The following is a 27,247-nucleotide window of genomic DNA, read 5'->3' as shown; positions in this document are numbered from 1 at the left end:
AAATATTCTTATTAAATACTTTTTTCTTTACATAGTTGAATGTGCTGACAACAAAATCACACAAAAATTATCAATGGAAATCACATTGATCAACCCATGGAGGTCTGGATTTGGAGTCACACTCAAAATTAAAGTGGTAAACCACACTACAGGCTGTTCCAACTTTGATGTAATGTCCTTAAAACAAGTCCAAATTAGGCTTAGTAGTGTGTGTGGCCTCCACGTGCCTGTATGACCTCCCTACAACGCCTGGGCATGCTCCTGATGAGGTGGTGGATGGTCTCCTGAGGGATCTCCTCCCAGATCTGGACTAAAGCATCCGCCAACTCCTGGACAGTCTGTGGTGCAATGTGGCGTTGGTGGATGGAGCGAGACATGATGTCCCAGATGTGCTCAATTGGATTCAGGTCTGGGGAACGGGCGGGTCAGTTCATAGCATCAATGCCTTCCTCTTGCAGGAACTGCTGACACACTCTAGCCACATGAGGTCTAGCATTGTCTTGCATTAGGAGGAACCCAGGGCCAACCGCACCAGCATATGGTCTCACAAGTGGTCTGAGAATCTCATCTCGGTACCTAATGGCAGTCAGGCTACCTCTGGCGAGCACATGGAGGGCTGTGCGGCCCCCCAAAGAAATGCCACACCATGACTGACCCACCGCCAAACCGGTCATGCTGGAGGATGTTTTAGGCAGCAGAACGTTCTCCACGGCGTCTCCAGACTGTCACGTCTGTCACATGTGCTCAGTGTGAACCTGCTTTCATCTGTGAAGAGCACAGGGCGCCAGTGGCGAATTTGCCAATCTTGGTGTTCTCTGGCAAATGACAAACGTCCTGCACGGTGTTGGGCTGTAAGCACAACCCCCACCTGTGGACGTTGGGCCCTCATACCACCCTCATGGAGTCTGTTTATGACTGTTTGAGCAGACACATGCACATTTGTGGCCTGCTGGAGGTCATTTTGTAGGGCTCTGGCAGTGCTCCTCCTTGCACAAAGGCGGAGGTAGCAGTCCTGCTGCTGGGTTGTTGCCCTCCTACGGCCTCCTCCACGTCTCCTGATGTACTGGCCTGTCTCCTGGTAGCGCCTCCATGCTCTGGACACTACGCTGACAGACACAGCAAACCTTCTTGCCACAGCTCACATTGATGTGCCATCCTGGATGAGTTGCACTGCCTGAGCCACTTGTGTGGGTTGTAGACTCCGTCTCATGCTACCACTAGAGTGAAAGCACCGCCAGCATTCAAAAGTGACCAAAACATCAGCCAGGAAGCATAGGAACTGAGAAGTGGTCTGGTGACCACCTGCAGAGCCACTCCTTTATTGGGGGTGTCTTGCTAATTGCCTATAATTTCCACCTGTTGTCTATTCCATTTGCACAACAGCATGTGAAATGTATTGTTAGTCAGTGTTGCTTCCTAAGTGGACAGTTTGATTTCACAGAAGTGTGATTGACTTGGAGTTACATTGTGTTGTTTAAAGTGTTCCCTTTATTTTTTTGAGCAGTGTATTTTCTTGCCCATTCACCCTCTGAATGGCACACATACACAATCCATGTCTCAATTGTCTCAGGTCTTAAAAGTCCTTTAACCTGTCTCCTCTCTTTCATCTACACTGATTGGAAGTGTATTTAACAAGTGACGTCAATATGGGATCATAGCTTTCACCTGGTCAGTCTGTCATGGAAAGAGCAGGTGTTCCTAATGTTTTCTACACTGTAGATTTTGTGTCCGTCCATGTCTAATCAGTCATTGTGACAAAGGCTGTGTTTGTAACTTATTCAAACAGTTAAAGGGGCAATCAGCAGTTGTTACAGCCTGAATTCAAAATCGATTAAATGTATAAATTCTCACCCATAATGACATGTTTTAAGAAATGTTTGCCAATTTATTGAAAATTAAATATAGATCTCATTTACATAAGTATTCACAGCTTATCCTCAATACTGACAAACTAAACTAATGGTGTTTTCTAAAGCAAGAAATAGACCTCTGAACTTTTCACCTATTACTACCTGTCAGGACAAGGAGATTAAGGTTGTCACCTCATAAATATCTTGACATTTTAATTGATGACGGCCTCTCTTTTAAATTGCATATTCAACAATTTACAAAAAATTGAAGATGAAATTGGGATTTTATTTTAGGAATAAGGCCTGTTTTTCTTTTGAAGCTAGAAGGAGGCTAGTATCAGCTACATTTATTCCTTTACTAGACTATGGGGATATTTTATATATGAATGCTTCCGCTCAGTGTTTGAGATCAATTGACACATTTTACCATGGCACTTTGAGATGTATTTTATACTGCAAAACTCTTACGCACCACTGCACTTTGTATACCAGGGTTGGCTGGCATTCTCTAGTCACTCGTAGGCTCAGGCACTGGTATACTTTTATTTACAAAGCCATTTTGGGTTTACTACCGTTTTATTTGGGCATTTTTATTGTTCAGAAATGTGGTGGGTACTCTCTTCGTTCACTGGACTTTATCCTGTTAACTGTTCCAAATGTCTGAACTGAATTTAGTAAAAGGTCTTTTATGTACTCTGCACCATCGTCTTGGAACGCCTTACAAAATACTTTTAAACTGGAAGAACTTGTCCCGATTGGTATTTTTAAATCACCGATGAATGATCTTGAGAGTGATTCCCTGACCTGTCAATGTTTTTAATTTGCTGTTTTTGATTTTGTTATACTCTTGTGAATTCTATGGTTTTTACTAGATTACTTGTAGTTTTTCATGTTTGTTTAAAAAAAAAATGTAATGACTTGGTGCTGCCATCTTGGCCAGGACGCTCTTGAAAAATAGATTTTAAATCTCAATGAGCCCTTCCTGGTTAAATAAAGGTACTGTTACGGATACAGGTATCCTGTGTCTGTGTGTATATGTATCCTGTGTTCTTTTCTCTCCTTCTCCCCTCACAGGTGAAAATCATCACTCCCCAATCAGTCAACAATCCAATCATCAATCAGAAGACATACCTCCTCCTGTTTCCTACCCTATCACAATTCCTTTCCCTTGGTTTAAAAACCCCATCAGTTGTTTGCTCTAGTGCTCAATCTCTCTGTAAATGCCATGTCTGTAGGTCTCTGTGGTTCACTCTCTTTGTGTATTAACCTCTCTTTTGTTTGAGCACCTCCATAGCACTTTGTCATCACCTGTGAGTATTGTTTTGGTTATGGTGTTTGTTTCCTGGTGGGAAAAGGGGAAACCAAGACAAGTCGCCCATGGGTATACACTACCTGTAGGTAGACTTTGTTAAATACACTAGTTAGAACTGGGCGGACCACCCACTATTTTTGGTTAGTTAGCTATTTTTAAAGTAGGCTAGTCTAGCTTAGGGGTGTTTTTGAATACTTATTGTTTCTTTTCCTTGGGTCCAGCTCAGCCCCTTTTCCTGCTCCCCCCATTACCGTGTGTTTATAAATAAACCTAGAGTTTGACGGTAGATTTCAGTTGTCGTGGTTATTTCGTTCTCACTTTTACTTTGTCACAATTATCATTTGCATGAGTTGTTACGGGTCTCATTACCATCCCCCCCCCCTAGACTGTCGGGCCAGAAGGGATTCGTAACAGTTACATAAATCAAATAAAACAATGATTGGAACCTAAAATCTCAAAGGACTCATCAGACCAAAGGACAGATTTACACCGGTCTAATGTCCATTACTTGTTTCTTGGCTCAAGCAAGTCTCTTCTTATTGGTGTCCTTTAGTAGTGGTATCTTTGCAAGCAATTTGACCATGAAGGCCTGATTCACGCAGTCTCTTAACAGTTGATGTTGAAATGTGTCTGTTACTTGAACTCTGAAGTATTTATTTGGGCTGTAATCTGCGGTGCAGTGAACTGTAATGAATTTATCCTCTGCAGCAAAGTTTACTCTGGGTCTTCCATTCCTATGGTTGTCCTCATGAGAGCCAGTTTCATCATAGCGCTTGATGTTTTTTTTACACTGCACTTGAAGAAAATTTCAAAGTACTTGACATTTTCTGGATTGACTGACCTCTATGTCTTTAAGTAATGATGGATTGTCGTTTCTTTGCTTATTTGAGCTGTTCTGGCCATAATATGGACTTGGTCTTTTACTAAATAGGGCTATCTTCTGTATACCAATCCTACCTTGTCACAACACAACTGTTTGGCTCAAATGCATTAATAATGAAATAAATTCCACAAATGAACTTTTAACAAGGCATACCTGATAATTAAAATGCATTCCAGGTGATTATCTCATGAAGCTGGTTGCGAAAATGCCAAGAGTGTGCAAAGCTGTCATCAAGGCATAGGATGGCTACTTTGAAGAATCTCAAATATAAAATATATTTTGATTTGTTTAACACATTTTTGGTTACTACATGATTCAATATGTGTTATTTCATACTTGTGATGTCTTCACTATTATTCTGCAATGTAGAAAATAGTAAGAAAGAAAAAACCTTGAATGAGTAGCTGTATTCCTGTATTATATACATGTATTCTGACGGGAGAGAAATCATAATCAAATAAAGACCAGAAAAGTAGACCCCATCTGCTTAACAGGTGGGATACAGCTTCCATTGCATTGGCAATCTTTAGCCATAACCAGACCTACATTGAGCAGAGAACAATATCCTTCATATCTTGTCTATTTTAAATGGCAGTTAAAACGTCACAAATATAAAGCGCATCATTTTCAACGGTATAATGTGCATAGATTACATTTTATCGGTGCATTATTGATTAGTCGCCATCAAATTGAAGTACAAAAAGTAGGCTATAGAACAAAGTTATAATATAGAAACGTACATTAAACGACGTTTTTGGTATGAATAATTTAGTTATCAGTATCCCATTGAGTTTGGTTTTATCCCTCTGACTCCAAGTCTATAGTTGGCAGAATGTTCTAAGATTACAGCAGTCTGCTGCCCAGTTCGTTGGGAGGATTTAGAAAAAACTCCCCCAGAGTGATTGGTTACGTTCCAGGCCGTTAACAGCTACGCTGCGCAGAATATCAGATTTGACGAGTCCATGAGCCACAAAGACTACAAGTAACGTGTGCGCGACTGGTGATGGAGACCACCTGGAACGCACCCCCCTTTGCTACAGCTGTGCAGCAGCACACAACCGAATGCACGATCCGAACAGCATCGTGGCTACAAATAATACGTCTAAAATATTCAAATGAATCGCTATTGAACGAAAGTAGCCCTGGATGACACAAAATACTGTAATAAACAAAATTACTGATGGTAAGTTTACTAAATATATTATCGTTGTCATTGAACGATGAGGACATTTCAGAATGACATACCTAAATTGTGCTTTCTAACGTTCCTATTTTCCCAATATGTTAATTTGACCTGTTATGCATAAGCTGAACTTTCACAATTATTTGGAATTATTGTATTGAACGATGTCGGAGTAACATTAACTAATCACATATAGTGTGTTAGCCAGGCTAGCTAGTTGGCAAGCTAGCTGGCTTTTGTTCACTAACGCTTTCTTGGACATCATCAATGCATGTTTTTTTTTTTTTTTTGCTAGGTAATTTTGTTATCAACTACACACGGCACATAGACGTTTTTGTTAGCTAGCTGTAGTTTAAAAGCATTCGTTTGGTCGCTCATTTTTGTAACTAGTTAGCCATACAATCAACCATTGCATTAGCTAACATTAGCTGGCTAACGTTACGTCTGCCATCGTCGAATTGAATTGCACGACCAAAAGCTTAGTTTGATTGTTAGGTACAACATGTACTTTTCCAAACGCTTATCTAATTAGCAAACGTTCATTAGACATGTCATGGATCATTATTAGGCTATAGATACCCCACCAATATGGCGTGAAGCGCTGTTTTGCTACAACAACAAATGTGATTACAATCATGCATGCTTTTTTTCTTATTTTAGCGCGCTCTTGTCAGGTGCAAAGTTGATAATTTTAGGATAGTCAATACATTTTACAAGATTCTGTGATGCAAGGAACACGTGTTGATATGCAGTAAATCCGATGCTTGTGGTTTATTTCTTTATCGGGGCCCAGCGTTTTTCTTGACTTATGCATAAATATCCTAAAATAATGCTTTAGCCCTACACAATCGCTCCATGTAGCATATACTGCCTAACATGCTGACCTGACCGGACACGTCGCGTGCTTTACAAAATAAATGTAGAAATCCCATGTTATTCAAGTATTGCTCCAAGCGTCTGCGATGCCAAGGGCTAAAATAGAACTCATTTCTATTTCTGACAAGCAGATCGCCTCTCCCATCTCCTCGTTGGTTTATAGAAGCAGGTACCCACGTGCCGTCTCCTCATTGGTTATACCCACATGGGTGATTGTAGGATGAACTGTTTTGCTGGTTGTGGTAATACTATGAAAGTTTGGATGCAATCACCATATAATTTCAAAGATGAAAAAGCCTGGAAGGAGGAGAGATGACTAGAAATGTTTCGGTTGGCCGTTTTATGTGTGGAGTAATTGTCGGAGTAGAGGACCTTGTGCTTTTCAGGTAAAATAACAACTCAATGTTTATATCCCAGGACAAATGAGCTAGCAAGTGCAAGCTAACTAAATAGGACAAATTAGCTAGCACGTGCAAGCTAACTAGCTAAAATGCCATACATGTTTAATGCTTTTCGACCTGTCCCCAGGTCATTCTGTCATTGGTTCAGAGTTTGTTTTGATTTTTTTAAACAACGTGTTGTGATCGCGTTTGGTGTAGGGCACATATGTCAGAGTCAAGGCCCGCGGGCCACATCCGGCCCGCAAGAAGGTTTTTTACGGCCCCTGGGATGATCTTGATTTATTATTAGAACCGGCCCGCAGCAAGCCGGCAGCCCGCAGATCTTTTACACGCACCAATACTACATTTCCCACAATGCAAAGGTGACGCACCGAGCAGTAGGCTGCTTCATTTCAATATTTATTGGCACAGCAGTCGTCAGCATCACAGTAAAATTAACTTTCAGATACCCATCAAAAATGGCAAAACGGAAGGTGGATACTGAGAACCGGGGGTTTCAAACAAGGTGGGAGTCGGAGTATATGTTCACGAAGGTAGCTGGAAAACCTGTGTGTCTTCTGTGTGGAGAAAGTGTGGCGGTACTGAAAGAGTATAATCTGAGACGACATTATGAAACGAAACACGCGGACAAAAACAAGAATATGGACATGGAACAAAGGCTACAAAAGGCAGAGGAATTAAAACGAGGCCTCAAATCTCGACAGGCTCTGTTCAAAAAAGCCAAATCACAAGGCCAGGCTGCTGTCAAGGCCAGTTTTATTTTGGCAGAAGAGATCGCTAAATCAGCCCGGCCATTTACGGAGGGGGATTTCATCAAAAACTGCATGATTAAAGTTTGTGACGAAGTTTGCCCAGAAAAAAGGCAACTCTTTTAAATGTGAGTCTGAGCAGAAACACCATTGCCGAGAGAGTAGACCAGTTGTCCATCAATCTAAAAGAGCAGCTTGTGAAAAAGGGAAAAGATTTTATTGCATATTCCTTGGCTGTGGATGAGAGCACCGACATTTCTGACGATGGCTAAGCCAGGGAAAGGTGCTTCAAAGATGTTTCGAGCTTCGTGAGGAGATTTGTCTGTTCTTGGACAGCAAAGGAAAGACACAACACAACTCCGAGACGAAATGTTTCTGTGTGAAATGGCTTTTCTGTGTGACATTACGAGTCATCTGAATGCAATAAACTTGCAGCTGCAGGGTCGGGATCGTGTCATCTCTGATATGTACAGTACAGTGAAGGCATTTAAAACCAAACTGACTCTGTGGGAGACGCAGATGCGGAAAGAAAATTTGAGCCACTTTCCCAGCTGCCAGACCATGAAAGAGAAGCTCTCTACCAGTGCGTTCCCCGGCACACAGTTGGCTGATAAAATAGGTATGCTTGCCGCTGACTTTCGACGCCGATTTGCTGACTTTGAAGCACAAAAAGCAGGTTGGAACTGCTCGGTAACCCATTTGCTGTTGACGTGGAAAGCTCACCACCAAACCTCCAAATGGAGTTGATTGACCTCCAATGCAATGATGCACTGAGGGCAAAATATGCGCAGTGGGTGCTGCGGAGTTCGCCCGTTTCCTCCCCGGCACAATGCCCCAGCTGCGCATCCAGGCTGCTCAAACGTTGTCTATGTTTGGCAGCACATACCTGTGTGAACAACTGTTTTCTTTGATGAACCTGAACAAAACATCACACAGAAGTCGACTTACTGCTGAACACCTCCACTCAATTCTGAGGATTTCTTCAGCTCAGAGCCTTACCCCGAACATTGATGAACTTGTGGAAAAGATGGGACACCACCAAGTATCACCCTCAACCTCAAACAAGTGAACATTACTGTGCAATCACATATTTAGAGTTTTTACTCAGTTCAAGTTTAAAAGTTAAAATTTAATATTTGTTTTCACTGCATGTTACTTCTCCTTAAACAAAGTGTTTTTGATTAATAGATTTTTGCACTTTATTTTTTTGTATTTCAATCCAATTATATTTTAAAAATATTTCAGTTGAGTGGATGATAGAAAATTGCTATTATTGTTTTTTCTTTGAAGTAAATTTAGCCCACTTTTGCTAAAATAGAAAATATAGTCTACTGATGGTGCCTTGAATACCGGTTTCTTTCATTTAATGTTCATGTTATGGGGATATTTATATAAAGGAAATTTGTCTTTTGTGTCTGTTGAAAATTAAAGATTACTGACAGAGCCATAAGAAAATATTGCTTTATTTATCTGATCATATTGTAATATATTTGTTAGGTTTTCAGTAGGTTCAATTAGGTTCACTAGACTATATGCGTCATTTTAAAAAATTTCAATGAACATTCGAACAGTCCGGCCCTCGTCTTGTAGCTGATTTTTTTATTTGGCCCTCCGTCCATTTGACTTTGACACCCCTGGTGTAGGGGGACAAAATAAATCAAATCAAATTTATTTGTCACATACACATGGTTAGCAGATGTTAATGCGAGTAGCGAAATGCTTGTGCTTCTAGTTCCGACAATGCAGTAATAACCAACGAGTAATCTAACAATTCCAAAACTACAACTTATACACAAGTGTAAAGGGATAAAGAATATGTACATAAAGATGTATGAATGTGTGATGGTACAGAATGGCATAGGCAAGATGCAGTAGATGGTATCGAGTACAGTATATACATATGAGATGAGTAATGTAGGTTATGTAAACATATTAAGTAGCATTGTTTAAAGTGGCTAGTGATATATTTTCCATCAATTCCCATTATTAAAGTGGCTGGAGTTGAGTCAGTGTGTTGGCAGCAGCCACTAAATGTCAGTGGTGGCTGTTTAACAGTCTGATGGCCCTGAGATAGAAGCTGTTTTTTCAGTCTCTCGGTCCCTGCTTTGATGCACCTGTACTGACCTCGCCTTCTGGATGATAGCAGGGTGAACAGGCAGTGGCTCGGGTGGTTGTTGTCCTTGATGATCTTTATGGCCTTCCTGTGACATCGGGTGGTGTAGGTGTCCTGGAGGGCAGGTAGTTTGCCCACGGTGATGCGTTGTGCACACCTCACTACCCTCTGGAGAGCCTTACGGTTGTGGGCGGAGCAGTTGCCGTACCAGGCGCTGATACAGCCCGACAGGATGCTCTCGATTGTGCATCTGTAGAAGTTTGTGTGTTTTTGGTGACAAGCCGAATTTCTTCAGCCTCCTGAGGTTGAAGAGGCGCTGCTGCGCCTTCTTCACAACGCTGTCTGTGTGGGTGGACCAATTCAGTTTGTCCGTGATGTGTACGCCGAGGAACTTACTACCCTCTCCACTACTGTCCCATTGATGTGGATAGGGGGGTGCTCCCTCTGCTGTTTCCTGAAGTCCACAATCATCTCCTTTGTTTTGTTGATGTTGAGTGTGAGGTTATTTTCCTGACACCACACTCCGAGGGCCCTCACCTCCTCCCTGTAGGCCGTCTCGTCGTTGTTGGTAATCAAACCTACCACTGTAGTGTCGTCCGCAAACTTGATGATTGACTTGGAGGCGTGCATGGCCATTCGGTCATGGGTGAACAGGGAGTACAGGAGAGGGCTCAGAACGCACCTTTGTGGGGCCCCAGTGTTGAGGATCAGCGGGGTGGAGATGTTGTTACCTACCCTTACCTGCCCGTCAGGAAGTCCAGTACCCAGTTGCACAGGGCGGGGTCGAGACCCAGGGCCTCGAGCTTGATGATAATTTTGCACGCCCAATTTCAGTTTTTGATTTGTTAAAAAAGTTTGAAATATCCAATAAATGTCGTTCCACTTCATGATTGTGTCCCACTTGTTGTTGATTCTTCACAAAAAAATAGTTTTATATCTTTATGTTTGAAGCCTGAAATGTGGCAAAAGGTCGCAAAGTTCAAGGGGGCCGAATACTTTCGCAAGGCACTGTAGGTATTCCTCTTGTCCAGATGGGTTAGGGCAGTGTGGTTAAGATTGCATCGTCTGTGGACCTATTTGGGTGGTAAGCAAATTGGAGTGGGTCTAGGGTGTCAGGTAGGGTGGAGGTGATATGGTCCTTGACTAGTCTCTCAAAGCACTTCATGATGACGGAAGTGAGTGCTACGGGGGCGGTAGTCGTTTAGCTCAGTTACCTTAGCTTTCTTGGGAACAGCAGACTGGGAAAAGGATTGATTGAATATGTCCGTAAACACACCAGCCAGCTGGTCTGCACATGCTCTGAGGACGCGGCTGGGGATACCGTCTGGGCCTGCAGCCTTGCGAGGGTTAACACGTTTAAATGTTTTCCTCACGTTGGCTGCAGTGAAGGAGAGTCCGCAGGTTTTGGTTGCGGGCCGTGTCAGTGGCACTGTATTGTCCTCAAAGCGGGCAAAAAAGTTATTTAGTCTGCCTGGGGAGCAAGACATCCTGGTCCGTGACGAGGCTGGTTTTCCTTTTGTAATCCGTGATTGACTGTAGACCCTGCCACCATACCTCTTGTGTCTGAGCCGTTGAATTGTGACTCTACTTTGTCAGCTATACTGACGCTTAGCTTGTTTTATTGCCTTGCGGAGGGAATAGCTACACTGTTTGTATTCGGTCATGTTTCCGGTTACCTTTCCCTGGTTAAAAGCAGTGGTTCGCGCTTTCAGTTTCACGCGAATGCTGCCATCAATCCACGGTTTCTGGTTTGGGAATGTTTTAATCGTTGCTATGGGAACGGCATCATCAATGCACTTTCTAATGAACTCGCTCACCGAATCAGCTTATTCATCAATGTTGTCATCAATGTTGTTGAATGCTACCCGTGCTCAGATTTCAACCTTGTTGTCAAGAGACTGGACATTGGCGAGTAGTATGTTAGGGAGTGGTGCGCGATGTGCCCGTCTCGGGATCCTGACCAGAAGACCGCTACGTTTCCCTCTTTTACGACGTCTTTGTTTAGGGTCGCAGGCTGGGATCCATTCCGTTGTCCTGGGTGGAAGGCAGAACACAGGATCCGCTTCGGGAAAGTCATATTCCTGGTCGTACTGATGGTGAGTTGACGTTGCTCTTATATTCAGTAGTTCTTCCCGACTGTCTGTAATGAAACCTGAGATTACCGTTGGTACCAATGTAAGAAATAACATGTAAAAAAACAAACTGCATAGTTTCCTAGGAACGCTAAGCGAGGCGGCCATCTGTCGGCGCCGGAAGTAAATGTATGCGCGGTGGCGCACGCGCGCAGCCGGTTTGGGTTCCATTTAAGCAATTTGGCCGACAATTTATAATTTATTTTTGTCCATTTACACTAACGTTCAAAAGTTCGGGGTCACTTAGAAATGTTCTTGTTTTTGAAAGAAAAGCTCATTTTTGTCCATTAAAATATCAAATGATCAGAAATAGTGTGTAGACATTGTTAATGTTGTAAATTACTATTGAGCTTGAATCAGCAGATTTTTAATGGAATATCTACATAGGCCCATTATCAGCAACCATCACTCCTGTGTTCCAATGGCACGTTGTGTTAGCTAAACCAAGTTTATCATTGTAAAAGGCTAATTGATCATTAGAAAACCCTTTTGCAATTATGTTAGCACAGCTGAAAGCTGTGGTGCTGATTAAAGCAGCAATACAACTGGCCTTTAGACTAGTTGAGTATCTGGAGCATCCGCATTTGTGGGTTCGATTACAGGCTGAAAATGGCCAGAAACAAAGAACTTTCCTCTGAAACTCATCAGTCTACTCTTGTTCTGAGAAATTATGGCTATTCCATGCGAGAAATTGCCAAGAAACTGAAGATCTTGTACAACTCCGTTCACAGACCAATGCAAATGCAAACTGGCTCTAACCAGAATAGAAAGAGGAGTGGGAGGCCCCGGTGCACAACTGAGCAAGAGGACAAGTACATTAGTGTCTAGTTTGAGAAACAGACACCTCACAAGTCCTCAACTGGCAGCTTCATTAAATAGTACCCACAAAACACCAGTCTCAACGTCAACATTGAAGAGGCGACTCCGGGATGGAAACCATGTTTGACTCCGTTCCATTGATTCCATTCCAGCCAATACAATGGGAATGTCCTGCTATAGCTCCTCCCACCAGCCAACACTGGTGGAAACTAATCTAACCCGCTGGCTCCTGAAGCCCGTCCCCATTAGCTCCCGAGTCTAGCTAACTGGCGTTGCAAATTAGCACTTCGCTAGCTAACTGAGCAGTTTTAGAAGAAAACCGATATGAATAAACACCACTGCTAGCCCTCCTCGTTGTTGGGAGTGGATTCATATTTACATTTTATGGTAAAATTAATTGAAATTGGTGGTTACTGTTGGTTTCAGATCCAAGGCAAGAAATTGTCTGCCATGTTTTGGTAAGGGCTCAGAGTGATGTCACGCACTGTCGATACTCGTGAATATTCATGAAATTGCCTCGTGCATCTGGAAATGTTGTTTTTATCGCCCCCAACGTGCTAGGTGGATATCAGGTGTTAAGAGGGTATTAATAATGCTTTTATTAATTGATGTAAATACCAGTCTGTGCTCAAACTTCAAAGGCAAATATACTTTATAGGCTAATATATCCTCAAGCTGCTTGGCAAATGGTGTCGGGTTTGTGTTTCTATTTTTACTCACGCAAAAAAAACGTGAGGTCCTCATAAGCAATGTTACCTCAAATGTTTTTTGTCACGGAGCAAATTTCAGGTCTGCAGAGCGCAAACTTGAACGTTGTGAAAATAATGTGCAACGTCCGGAGCGTGTTTACTGTGAACACAGGCTGTACCCCCTTTAAATTAAAGTTAAGTGGTCAGGTAGGCTACTGTGGCTATTTGATAATGTAGCCTACCATCAAAAACAATGGAGAAAATGGATCTCTTAACATTTTAGATGGAAATAGCTGTTCTATCATTCAGCCAACAGTAGCAGCCAATGTGTGGTGTTCAATGTAGGCCTGCATTCCATGAGATCTTTGTAAAAAAAACATGCAGGGCGTAACATTAACCTGTTTATCCACTTGTCCATCAGACAAAGAGGTGACTGAAACTGTTTGACGTAAGAAACCACTTTACAAAATAAAATGCATCATTATTCCCATAACATTTTTTTATGCGAATCAGACATGCTACCCTCTGCCTATTGGCTACTTAGCCTGTCTGAAAATACGACACTCTCCCTTTTGAAAACATAAAAAGCTCTTTACCAAACTCACTTTTCTAAGATGGCTAGACATGCACACATGTTGTGCTCTTGTAGGAAGCAGTCAATCCCCTTTTGCTGACTGCAAATTATCTATAACTGGGCTAATAACTCACTAACTAGCAAAGGACATGAACAAAGACTACCTCAAGATTGCGCCTTCTTGAAGACAAAGTAACGAGGCTGATGAGCATCGCAAGCTGCTCCAAAGAGTTGGACAGTTTTGACTTTGCAACAGCAGCTGTTGAATTTAAGCAGGTTAAGTTTTGCTGCTAATGCAGATAAATTATTGTTATTGTGTTAGTCAAGCCTAGTTCTAGCAATTCTGTTGCCGCCCTAGGCAAGGTCAACATATGCCGCCCTCTGTGTCATGTATTGTATAAAGATTTGGAATGGATTGATAGATTACAGTAGAGTAATGGGTATCACGTGCAATTAGTGCATTTCACTTAAGATTTTTCAGTAGCACTTGGAAACTTAACATTGCCAACTATTCACATTGGAGAGTTGCAATCACAGCCAATAGTATATAGGAAACCGTTATCAATAAGCCACCTATATCACATGACACGAGTCACGATGCCACGATAGTTACAAAAAAAAAACATTTATTTACATCGTCCATTGGAACTGTAAGAAGAGTTAGGTGTACACTGAATAAAAATATAAATGCAACATGCAACAATTAAAAAGATTTTACTGAGTCGCCGTTCATATTAGGATCAGTCAATTTAAATAAATTCATTAGGCCCTAACGCCCAAGTCTATGGATTTCACATGACTGGGAATATAGATATGCATCGTTTAGTCACAGATACCTTTAAAAAATAAAATAAATAAAAAAGTAGGCCGTGGATAAGAAGACCAGTCAGTATCTGGTGTGACCATTTGCCTTATGCAGCGAGACACATCTCCTTGGCATGGAGTTGATCAAGCTGTTGATTGTGGAAGTCTGTCCCTCTCCTCTTCAATGGCTGTGTGAAATGCTGGATTTTGGTGGCAACTGGAACATGCTGTCGGTCCAATGTCTGGTCAGTATGCAGGGTTGCACATTTTGGGGTATATTCAGAGGTGGAAACTTTCCATGGGAATTAACCGGAATATATGGGAATAAATAGAAATATGCAAATTAATATTAATGCTATTTAAATATGTTTTTTGCATTGGATATATTTACCATAGCATATAGAGACAGAAATGTTAATCTTTTATCTTATCATAGGTAGACATAATTGCAAATAATTACATCTTTCAAATAGAAAAAAACAACAATTTAGTGACAAACTGAACTTTAATAAAATGAGTTGACTAATCACATGGGATGATTTCACTGAACAACAAAAGAAAGGGAATATTGAATGATCCCCAATGATCCATCGCATCTCCCAAAAACGTTTTCAACCATACGTCTGTAAAATGATGGTCTAGAAACTAAAGCTTTGGTTGTCTTCCTCTCAGGCTTCCATGTCTTCTCCCTGGACCTCCTCAATGTCCACCTCTTGAACATCAGACTCAGGCCTCATCTTCACTGTCACTTTCCAACCTTGTTGAGGATGGCTCGTTGTCAGGCCCTAAAAGCCTAAAATTTGCCCGGGTGGCCACCAATTTTTCAACCCTTGTATTGGTCAGCCTGTTGCCTGCTTTTGTGTCTGTTTCCAAACAAGACCAGTTGCGCTCTGAGGCGGCGGCTGACGGGATTCGGAGCATGATCGAGGCAACAGGGGAAAGTGCCTCAGATCCACAAAGTCCCTTCCACCAGGTGGCTGATGAGATATGTTGGCACGACTGCCATACTGGATATCCATCCCAAAGCCCTTACTTAGAAGTGTCCTGTGCCAGACTGCCAAGAACCTCGCCCTCATCCAGGCCAACGTGGCGAGACACAGTAGTGACGACACCATAGGCCTTGTTGATCTCTGCACCAGACATGATACTCTTGCCAGCATACTTGGGGTCCAACATGTACGCTGCGGCGTGTTTGGGCTTCAGGCAGAAGTCTTCACCCTTTTTGATGTATTTCAGAACTGCAGTTTCCTCTGCTTGGAGCAACAGTGAAGTGGGCAGGGCAGTACGGATTTCTTCTCTTACATCTGCAAGCAGTCTGAACATCAGAAAGGATGGCATTGTTTCCCTCAATCTGTGCAATGGCTACTGCTATAGGTTTCAGGCTGTTTACCACTCTCTCCCAAATGCATAATCCAAGAGGATACTCTTGATGGGGCTGTCCATATCGGCAGACTGATATGGCCATTTGTTGGAGAGACTCCCTCCCCTCCAGGAGACTGTCAAACATGATGACAACACCACCCCAACAGGTGTTGCTGGGCAGCGTCAATGTGGTGCCCTTATTTTTCTCACTTTGCTTCGTGAGGTAGATTGATGCAATAACTTGACCCTTCACATACCTAACCATTTCCTTGTCTCTCTTGTAGAGTGCATCCATTGTTTTCAGTGCAATGATGCCCTTGAGGAGCAGATTCAGTGCAGGAGCAGCACAGCCTATGGATGTGATGTGAGGGTAGGACACCTCCACTTTAGTCCAAGCTGCCTTCATGTTTGCAGCATTGTCTGTCACCAGTGCAAATACCTTCTGTGGTCCAAGGTCATTGATGACTGCCTTCAACTCATCTGCAATGTAGAGACTGGTGTGTCTGTTGTCCCTTGTGTCTGTGCTGTTGTAGAATACTGGTTGAGGGGTGTAGATGTAGTTAATTATTCCTTTCTTTAATTTTCTTGATCTTCACTTGAACTTGGCATGAAGCAAATGAGTAGATAAAGCATGTCTGGTTGGAGGGGTGTATGCTGGGCGAAGAACATTCAGAAATCTCTTCCAATACACATTGCCTGTGAGCATCTGAGGTGAACCAGTTGCATGCACAGCTCAAGCAAGACATTCATCAGCATTTCTCTGACTGCGTTCCTCCATTGAGTCAAAAAATACTTCTGATATCCATAAGCTGTTGCTATCTGTCTCATCATTTTGACCCCAAATAGAAGTAGAGGGTCTTTTGTCAGAGCTCTGAGGAACTTTATGCACTTGGCCAGATGATTCTGTCTTTTTGCATTCTTCACACATGATTTGGCACAGTTTTTGCAAATGTACACAGCTTTTCCTTCTACATTAGCTGCAGTGAAATGTATCCACATATCAGGTTGTGCACAAGGCATTTTCCTGTAAAGATTAGAAAGAAATGAGTAAAAAAATTATACAATTCCATGTATAGATAAATAGTTTAGCAGTTAGATTAAACAACTCCTTCGTAAGATAAATGTTCAAATTAAACGTGTATGGAGACAAGTTAGCAGGCTCAAGCAAGCTAAAACCCATATGGTAGCAGAAACTAACTAGCAGAAATTGTTAACAAGTTAGAAATGATTTAAACACACTTTGCTGTAGGCTACTATTTACAAGCTTACATTATTATTATTTTCATGCCATATAAAATATTTTCGCCCCACCTGGTATTGTAATCAAAACTTACCAGAAAGCTTGTAGTCCTTGGCTCAGAAAGTATAGTAGTGTGGGCTCAATAGCATCTCATTAGCGTGCAAGATCTTGAGAATCAGCTGTACATGTGATGGAAGAATGCACTATGCATGAAGAGGTTTGCATGCAATTAAATTCCATTGAATTGGGGATAGTTTAACCAAAATATGCCACAAGACCTAGAATTGCCTTATGTGTATCCCACAAAAAGGTTCACTGTTATTAACACATTATTTGGGGATGAATTTAAGCAAAATTCCCAGAATTATTCCGGGAATAATACCGGGCAGACTGTACCGTCTGTGACTGTCTTGTACCACAATGCTTGGCCTTCAGGGAAGCACCTCATCCCCTAAAATGTATCGCTGTGTGGCTTCTTCAGCCACCTTTACTGGTTTGGCATCCTTGTTGGTGCACCAAGCTTCTCATGCTGTTCAATATGACAAGCAACCACCACAATCAGAGCAAGGGGAACCAATACTTCAAGGTCTCAGAGCAAGTGACGTCACCGATTGAAACGCTATTAGCGCGCACCACCGCTAACTAGCTAGCCATTTCACATCTGTTACACAGAATTTGTTTTAGCTTCTCATGCTATTCTACACATTTTGCCTTGAGGCAGAGAATTTTGTTGTTTTTGAAGCCATTTTCCTGTAATTCTAAACATTTTTGCAGGGGAGCCTCGCAGGGGTGCGTCCTACGCCACTGATCCAGTATTTATACATGAATCACATCTATTAATAACTTGAAATTAAGGTTGTACTCAGTCTCATTTTCACCTCATGTATTACCTGATTTACTGAACAGAAGGCTCATCTCAATAGGTGGCCCAGGTATCCTCACGACATCAGTGTAGCTGAAGTGTTATGGTGTGTACCTACAGTATATTATATCATCATTGCTGAAATTGTGGAGGTGCCTGAGCATATGGAATTACAAATAAGAATGTAGGCTAGGTCATTTGGTAAATCGTTTCAGAAATTGTGTATATACCTTATCTGTAGATTCATATGTTACATTGTTTGAGGATATACTTTTATCATATATTCCTGACAAATGTGTTTTCTTTATTTTTCAGGAAACTGACAACTCAAGATCAGCCAGTTGAGGACACCTGAGCCCCCCTTTGTACTGTGACTGTCTTGTACCACAATGCTTGGCCTTCAGGGAAGCACCTCATCCCCTAAAATGTATCGCTGTGTGGCTTGTTCAGCCACCTTTACTGGATTGGCATCCTTGTTGGTGCACCAAGCTTCTCATGCAGTTCAATATGACAAGCAACCACCACAATCTGAGAAGCAGCCTCTCTGCACTCACTGTGGTGAAGTGCTTTCAAACAAGGAGCTCCAAGACCAGCACTTCTGCAAAGCACTACCTGAGACCCCGGCTCCCTCTCTTTTTATCTGTGATTGTGGGGATGAGTTTCAGAACTTTAATGAAATGCTGGAGCATAAAAGATCTCATGTCTCAACCCCCCAGCAGCAGACCCAGACGACTGATGCCAGATATTTGAGCCAAGACGAATGTAGTCTGGTTGAACCTGCCCAACCAGTCTCCCCTCAGCCAACCCTTAGCCAAACCATTTTGGGCCTCATTCCCCCCTCTCATCCCTCACCCCTATCTCCTGTCATTCCTAGTTCAATACTCCCACAGCTTAATAGCACATCCACCGTTCCTGAAGTCTATACAAATAAGGGGTTTATTGCCCTAACCAGACCTCCAGAGCTGAACAACCTCCCTCCAGGTGCAAGTGAGCAGGAATTACAGCCTGATGGGCTTGACCAACCTGAGAACATCTCTACTGCACAGGAACCCTCACCACAGTCTGTCCAGGATGAGACTCCTGAGGATGCAGACTGTCCCGTTACAAGCGGTGCATCTTCAGAAGATGCCGGCGCACCTAAAAATGAGACAATAATGAAGATGATAGCAAATGCCTACATGAAACGTTATCAACCTGCTCAACACTACCCATTAAGACACAAGAGACTTGTGTTCCCCAAAAGAGAGCTTATACCAGTGGAGGTGATGTCACAATCCAAACAAACAGCAGCATCCACACCAGGGCCCTCTATTGGCCAGTTAAGACACCTGCTTACAAACTCTGGTGCAAAGACAATAGCCCGTCCATCTGGCATCATATCTTTGACTCAGACCTTCTGCCCTGTAGTAGTTCTTGAGACCCGCCAAAAAGCTTATTGATTCTAGAAATAGGTCCACACAGGGGAGATATCAATGTGGTCGCTGCCGAAGTGTTTTTCAGGACTTGGACAGCTTGACAGTGCATCATGCCTTACACAGGAAGGAGATAGTGAAGTGTTGTCGTCACTGTAAACAACTGATGATTGGAAAACCACCCCTTCCAGACAACCACATCTGTCCCCTGGCTCCCCACCACCTTACCTCAGTGGGGAGTAAATGCCACTCTATCAAAAAGACTGCATCATTCCAGAAGCAAAAGAAGCGACAACCGCAAAGAAGCTTCCAAAGTGTTAAAGCTAGGACGCCTTACTTTTGTCAAGTGTGCAAGCACAACTATGCCCGTAGGTATAATCTCAATGTGCACAAGTGTCAGGGGCCACCCCATCCTCTTCAGCATGCCTCCAACTCTGCCCTGTACAGAAATACTGCATTTGGGTTAAACATTAAAGCAAGGGAGCCTGTCACAGGCGTCAACCAGAGGCCTCTAATCTCCAAAACCGTCGGTGCGGGCACTGTCAGCACTCGTCAGATAAAGGAGGAGGTGATTTCTGCAGAGTCAAGGCCACATCCTCAGTTTCCTGATTTACTCTGGTCTGGTTCACCTAAAAGCTTCTCATCCTTCTATCCCAAAGTTTCCACGCATGTAACACCAGAAGAAATTGATTCAGGATCTGCAACACTACAGCAAGGAGATGGTGAAGGGGACAACGCAGCAAGTAGTTTTAAACAAGAAGGTAAAGATGGAGAATGGACAATGCCTTTAGATGATTCTGAGATTGACGTGCTGATTGAGGCAGTAGATGCAGAAGACGACGATGATTTAATGCTACAAGAACCTATTTCTCAGGGTCATGTCAAGTCTACAAAAGATGGCGTGCCTTATTTCATAAAAGATGGTGCTAGACGTTTTCCCTGCTATAGATGTCAGAAAACGTACAGTCGAGGGTGCACATTAAAAAAGCATCAAAGACTGTGTGGAAATAGATCATTTTTGCCACAATCTACCTTCCGGGCGGTAGCACAGAAAGTCAACAAGGGTCAATTCCAATTCGATTGCTATGTCTGTGGGAGGAGCTTTAACCGCAAAGATAACATGCTGATTCATAGGAAGAAGTGCCAGTTAAGTAGAACCGTGGCCAAGAATGATAATGGACTTTTACAACAGGGCTTATCAGCAGCCCAGGCACCACAACGTCTCGTGGCACAAAGTAGTAAAAATCTGGGGGATAATGGGGCAAATTGGGGTATTATGTCATTGCCCAATGTTCTCCCCAGGAGAGTGACATGTGAATGTGGGGCAGGCTTCACTAGCCCACGGCTCCTCCTGGAGCATTTGCAAAAGCATGCGCAGGAGTCCTATACCTGCCCCACATGCGGTGAGACACTGAGTTCCTGGGCAGACTATGAAGTCCACCTACAAGTGCACATGCAGCCTCAGCACCAGATGTATGGGGGAATGCAACAGCAGAGCTCTCCACCTCTACTGCTTAGGTTTCCACAGCAGCCGCGTCAATGTCGGCAGCCCCTGCCAAAGCAGCGACATGCGCCTCTGCAACACTCTCTGCCAACACAGCGCCCTCAGCCAAATCAACAACCTCTGCGGAAGCCTAGGAAGCCACAGCCACGCTGTGTGTGCATACGATGCAGCAACACCTTTTGCAGTCGCGGCGCGCTGCTAAAGCACCTCTCCTGGAATCGGTGTAAAGGTGACAGAGGAGCTATTTCAGCAAAGGCAAACCACTGTTCCCGCTGCAGCATGGACTTCCCCAATGGCCTCAGCCTCAAGTTTCACCAGCTAAATGGAATGTGCAAGCCTGCCTTCAAGCCCATGCGTTGCCCTGTGTGCGTGCGCTGGTTTGGCACTGTGGAGGACTCCAGAAACACCTGCAAACACACGACCAGACCAACTCATTTCGCTGCCTCATCTGCCAGCGCCTCTATCCCAGCCTACGGTCACTGAAAGACCACCGCAGAAAGGTCCATTGCATTTTGTCTGGAGACACAGAGCAGGTTACACAATGAGAATGAATACTCTGAAAATCATAATCCAACAGAACATATGAACAATGATTTTAGCTAAATGTTTTTGCAAGATCTGTTATTGATTTGAGGGATTAATTTTGTCTTGTGTAACCATATATAATCACTATTGTACTTTGATTCTATTTTCACTGTCTATCAATAGACTTTTCTTGCTCACTTGAACCTATTTTAATGGTCATAGTTGTAATTGTTGTATTGTGCTGTAAAATGCAATGATGTTTTTAGCTTGTTCTTTAAGGGATACTTTGGGATTTTGGTAATGAAATCCTTTATTAACTTCCCCACTATGAAGGAAGTTTGAGGTAGTTACCGTAGACTTCGTCATTGTGCTAATGCTAGTTAGCAACTTCCTCCAAACTGCACGCAGAGACATAAAAATGGTATGGACAAGTTCATCTGACTCTGGGAAGTAGATTAGAAGTAGAAGGGCTTTATTGCCAAAATCCTGAAGTATCCCTTTAACTCTTTAACCATTATTAAAATGTACCACTTATTGTTCAACTGCTATTTTAGGTTGTGCAAAAACGTTGATGGTTATATCTTAGTGTGGTAGCTGTCAGTGAATTGTGGAGAAAACAAATAAGTGAATATACACTACAAAGTATGTGCACACCTGCTCGACGAACTCCTCATTCCCAAATCATGGGCATTAATATGAAGTTGGTCACCCCCCCCCCCCCCCTTTGCTGCTATAATAGAATGCACCCTTCTGGAAGGCTTTTGTGTAGATGTTGGAACATTGCTGAGGGGAATTGCTTCCATTCAGCCACAAGAGCATTAGTGAGGTCGGGCACTGATGTTGGGCGATTAGGCCTGGCCCGCTGTCAGCGTTCCCATTTATCCCAAAGGTGTTCAATGGGGTTGAGGTCAGGGCTCTGCAGTCCAGTCAAGTTCTTCTACACCGATGTCGACCAACCATTTCTGTATGGACCTTGCTTTGTGCACGGGGGCATTGTCATACTGAAACAGGCAAGGGCCTTACCAAACTGTTGACGCAAAGTTGGAAGCCCAGAATCGTCTAGAATGTCATTGTGTGCTGTAGTGTTGATTTCCCTTCTTTGGAACTAAGGGGCCTAGCCCGAAACATAAAAAAACAGCCTCAGACCATTATTCTTCCTCCACCAAACTTTAATTGCCACTATGCATTGGGGCAGGTAGCGTTCTCCTGGCATCCACCAAACCAAGATTCGTCTGTCGGACTGCTAGATGGTGAAGCGTGATTCATCAAACCAGAGAATACGTTTCCATTGCTCCAATGGCGGCGAGTTTTACACCACTCCAGCCGATGCTTGGCATGGCGCATGGTGATCTTAGGCTTGTGTCCGGCTGCTCGGCCATGGAAGCCCATTTCATGATGCTCCTGACTAACAGTTATTGTGTTGATGTTCCAAACTGCCTCTGGAAGCTCGGTCGTGAGTGTTGCAACTGAGGACAGGCTTCTTCTTTTCTCTTCTCCCCTCCGAACTCACAGAACGGAACCGGAGTGCGATGTTTCCACTTCACAATAAATGCACTTACAATTGACCAGGGCAGCTCTAACGGCAGACATTTTACGAACTGACTTGTTGGAAATGTGGCATCCTATGACGGTGCTGTTGAAAGTCACTGAGCTCTTCTGTAAGGCCATTCTACTGCCAATGTTTGTCTACTCTGGAGATTGCATGGCTGTATGCTCAATTGTATACACCTGTCAGCAACGGTGTGGCTGAAATAGCCAAATCCACTAATTTGAAGGGATGTCCATACTTGTGTGTGTATATATATATTTGAGCACTTCCATCAAAACAGAAATGTAGTGTGTGTTGCTCCTTGTTTTAATAAAGCCCCATTCAAAGATGAAAGATTTGAGTTGATTGTTGTTACTACTAACCAGGTTTCCAACCATTTTGTGTATGAATTACCTGGCACAGTAATTTACTCATGACAGGCCTGATGGAAATAGCTAATGTCTAAGTAAAATGTCGACAAAATAAAATATGCCACACAAGTAAAGAATGCAATGGAAACCTATTGAATGTTAAATGTATTTAGTACATGAAAACTTAAGCAAAAAATGCTTTTCATGTGGGGTCCTATTAGTTTGTTGCCCAAACTGTTAGAACGCTACCAAACAAACTGCACGTCGACCTTACCAACTTCAGACGAGTCTCGACACCTGTGGCGTTTGTGAGAGTATCCCCTTTCCAAAGAGTGATCACAATAGTTTTTTTTAGGTCAAACGTTCAGACTCTAAATAAGTTTTTGTGAGAAGACCGGTTTATGGGTTGTCTCAGATGCGGAAGTATGACACTGGGGGATGCGGTGGATTGAGATGCATCCAATGCAAAAAAAAAAAAAACTTGTTTAAAATGATTTGTGATGGGGATTTAATTTTTTTAAAAATAGATTAATGCAACGGTGCGTCAATCGACGCTAGGGGGCTAATGTCCGTTTTTTTTGTGCCACCATTTAAGAAGGTGATAAAGGCTATACTATTTACAGAATCTTATTTTAAAGGCTTGTACTATTTGGTGAAATGGAAATGGGTCACAGGAGGCACTGACTGGTTAGCCATTAAGGCATAAAAAGTAGTTTTTAGGAATGCATGTGTGATAAATATGTTGATAATTGAGCATTTTTCCCATATTTGCTTTCTTCTTAGCGTTGTGCAAACCATCGCGAATTTACATTCTTTGTTGCGAAACGGAATGTAAAAATAGGTTCGTATTAGGCTAGCTCCCCTCTTCCCTTCATTCATTACCAGACTCAACCAGAGATACTGGATATAAAGACACGATGCTTGTCTCCGCCCTGACAATGGGATTCTTTGTCCACAGTGGAACAGGGGCCTGTCAAGCGCCCGTCTATTCTTTGGATTGGTGGATTAGGGGTGTTGCTGTTCAACCGCCTGTATTCAATGCTACGCTTGCTTCATAAATAAACAGTCTCAAATTACACTAAGGATGACTCCGTAGTTGCCGGGATGTCGGGTGCGTCACGCTTATATCAGTACGCTTTTTACAACCTAAGCATTACGAAACTTCTATTCGATCAAATAAACCTCACGTATCAAAACAGCTATTCATTTTTTATCTTGATTAAATTCGATACTCATTGACCCCATACATAAACTCCTCTCTCCTAATGAATGTTCTGTGGAAAGATTTTGGGCGGAGTAAACCCTCTCGCTTCGCCTCTTTGTCTTTGACTCAATTAATCAACTTGCATACTCCAACCCGACAGGCGGCAGTGTTGCATTGCATTTGGAAGTTTACCCGCCAACGAAACGAAGTAAGTTGTATTTTCCACCTCGCTGCCGCGGATGCGTTCCAAAATTCAGCCTATAAGGTTATGAAATATGAATAAAGCTACGTAGCAATATTATAGCAAAGTTACAAATGTCAGAATTTTAGATGATCGATGGCAGTAATATGAACGTGGACAGCATTGACTCGCCGGTGTAAGGTAATGCTGCTAACGTTAGCTAGGCTAGCTATGTTTTGGGAATGGATAGCTAACGCTATAGCTATACTAACAAACATTTCCTAGGCTGACTGGCTAGCTATCAATATAGTTAGGTATATATGTCAAATGTAATTACTTGTGTCGATGTACTATTAAGCTTTAGTCTGCAAATTGGGTTTAAGCTTTTGAACACCCCACTGGTCCAAGAAACAAAGACCCCCAAATTTGGGCCAGCGCCGGTCTTTGGGTGGCGGCGTTTCATAGTGATTTACGACCAAGGTGTTAGCTAGCTACATAGTGAATTTATCAATATCACACTACTTAACAAGTTAGCGTAAGTCTCAAGGCTAGCACGCCCTACAGCTACCTAATGTTGTGTTGCTGAATTATGTGCCCTGCTTTTTATGCAATACTTCCCTGTGGATATATAATTTCTAATCAGTACAGTTGAACAAGCTTTCTGAAATAATATCCTTTCTGTTACCTCAGACACTCCAGAGAGACCCTATTCTACATGAATCATCACATTGAGGACAGGTCAAGATGCAAAAGTGGAACTATATGAAAGGGGAAAGGGAGCTTGGTGATGGTGGACCCCCTTTTTGCTTTAGTTGTGAAAGGGTCTTTCCAGACCAAACGTCATTTCATGACCACTTTTGTCCTGCGGCTGGTTTCATCTGCTCCTGTGGAACAGAGTTCTCCATGTATGTTGATATGATGGACCACAGTGGGTTACATGAACCAGGCCACACTGTAATTAATTATAGCACCATAAAGAAGGAACAATATCAGAGGGAGAGAGAATACAAGGAGCAGCTTTCGAGGCTGGTATTGACGGCGGGGCAGGGAAGCTGGGCTAAGCCTGGACCGACTCGGATGCTATCGGCCCCTATTCCACGAGCTACAAAGCCTCCACCTGGTCCAAGTGCCCCAACAACAGACCTCTGGCACCAATTCCAGCCAGTGGTGTTGGTGGAGACCCTGCGCAAGTTTGGAAGGACAAAGCCCTACAGGTGTGCCTACTGTGAACTGGGCTTTGCAACAAAAGACTTACTCGTATGGCACCACAACACTCATGCAAGAAATAAAGTCCATGGCTGCCTGCGGTGCGGGGTTCTCCTGCTCAGTAACAATAAGTCACCACAGCCTGGCCACCACCAGTGTGGATCATATCGGGCAACTCCTGAAACCAGATTCACCACTGCCACAGTGCTGAGTAACAGGAAACAGCCCGCTGGGTATGCTAAGAAGGTTGTCCAGCGTCAGCCGTGTCCGGACCCGTTCAATGGGGAGCTGCAGCTAGGGATGCATATGGTCTCACAGCAGCCCATTCCAGGGACTTCTGGAACAAAATACTTGAAGTGTAGAGTGTGTCAGGAGCCCTTCCAAACTGTCAAGCTGCTCGAGAGGCACCGTTGCACAATGGCGGCGTCCTTTTTTGCACAGGAACTAGGTCTGATGTCTGGCAAACAGCTCAATGGTCACAGAAAAGGGGAGGGGACCAGCCCATACTCCTTGCCTCAAAGCAATGGTGACAATGAGCTGGCGTTCAACATTCAAACTTCAACGAATGTAACTGTATACGACCACAAAGCAGTAGGCCCGGATAGGGGCACAGGGTTGTCTGCCGTTTCTGTAAAAACTGAGGTTTCGGATGATGACTGTTTTGTGATTGAGGATGCGTTTTCGTGCTAGTCGGAACTAGGAAACTCTGAAATTTCCGACTTGCTAACTGGTTGAACACAGCATGTGTATAAAAACCAGTTAGTAAATCGGAAATGTCCGTGTTTCCTAGTTCCGACTAGCACGTGAATGTGGCATAAAAGCTCCTTCACCAAACCAGGTCAGCTGTTATACCAACAATTAACCTCTTCCCTCCCAGTACTACAGACATGAACAGTGCAAAAAGCATTCCCAATGTGAACCCTCTGCATCTGCCACGGACATAAACATCTTCTATGGGTTATGGGTATGGTCCCTTTTTGTAAGGTAGCGGCTTAACTCTTATCTAACTACTCAATTTACAACTAATTTGTCAGTAGCCTAGATTTTATTTTTTACCTTGATTTTATTTTTCAGTGTGTTTATCAAATGACATTGAAAATGTTACATATGCAGTATCAAATCAGTGTATGGTTCAGATAACCACAAACATTGTATGATAGCTTGTCTTTTGAAAATGTGCTTGTTTTTTTTACAGTAGCTTTACTGAAAATGTGGTATAAGCAGCATTGGCCATATCACAAGAACATGTTGGTTCTTTCTAGCCATTTCTGTGGTCTTGGAATAAAATATTGTTTTGTTTCCGCTCTCTCCCTTTCTTTTGTAGCAACTTAAGTGTAATAATCTGTGTTCTCCGTATTTCAGGAACCAAAGCAATAGCAGCAGCCATAAGTGATAGCTGGAAAAGGCTATAAGGACACTCCTGATCTGCAAAACATTTATTTTTCTCCAGAATTACTTAAACTAGGT

General features: G+C 42.9%; 1 long non-coding RNA gene and 1 pseudogene across 1 annotated transcript; both read left to right on the top strand.

Moving 5' to 3' along the window:
- Positions 1 to 506: 506 nt before the first annotated feature.
- LOC115118762 (uncharacterized) lies at positions 507 to 23,172 on the top strand (annotated as a pseudogene).
- Positions 23,173 to 24,607: 1,435 nt separating this feature from the next.
- Positions 24,608 to 27,079, top strand: LOC115118763 (uncharacterized). Its single transcript, XR_010460732.1, has 2 exons — positions 24,608 to 24,775; positions 25,265 to 27,079. It is a non-coding gene; the product is annotated as an uncharacterized LOC115118763 (long non-coding RNA).
- Positions 27,080 to 27,247: the final 168 nt, after the last annotated feature.

This window comes from Oncorhynchus nerka, linkage group LG3 (assembly GCF_034236695.1).
Source record: "Oncorhynchus nerka isolate Pitt River linkage group LG3, Oner_Uvic_2.0, whole genome shotgun sequence".
Lineage (NCBI taxonomy): Eukaryota > Metazoa > Chordata > Actinopteri > Salmoniformes > Salmonidae > Oncorhynchus > Oncorhynchus nerka.
Note: the sequence above shows the minus strand (reverse complement) of the source record. Positions and strands in the feature narration are given on the sequence as shown.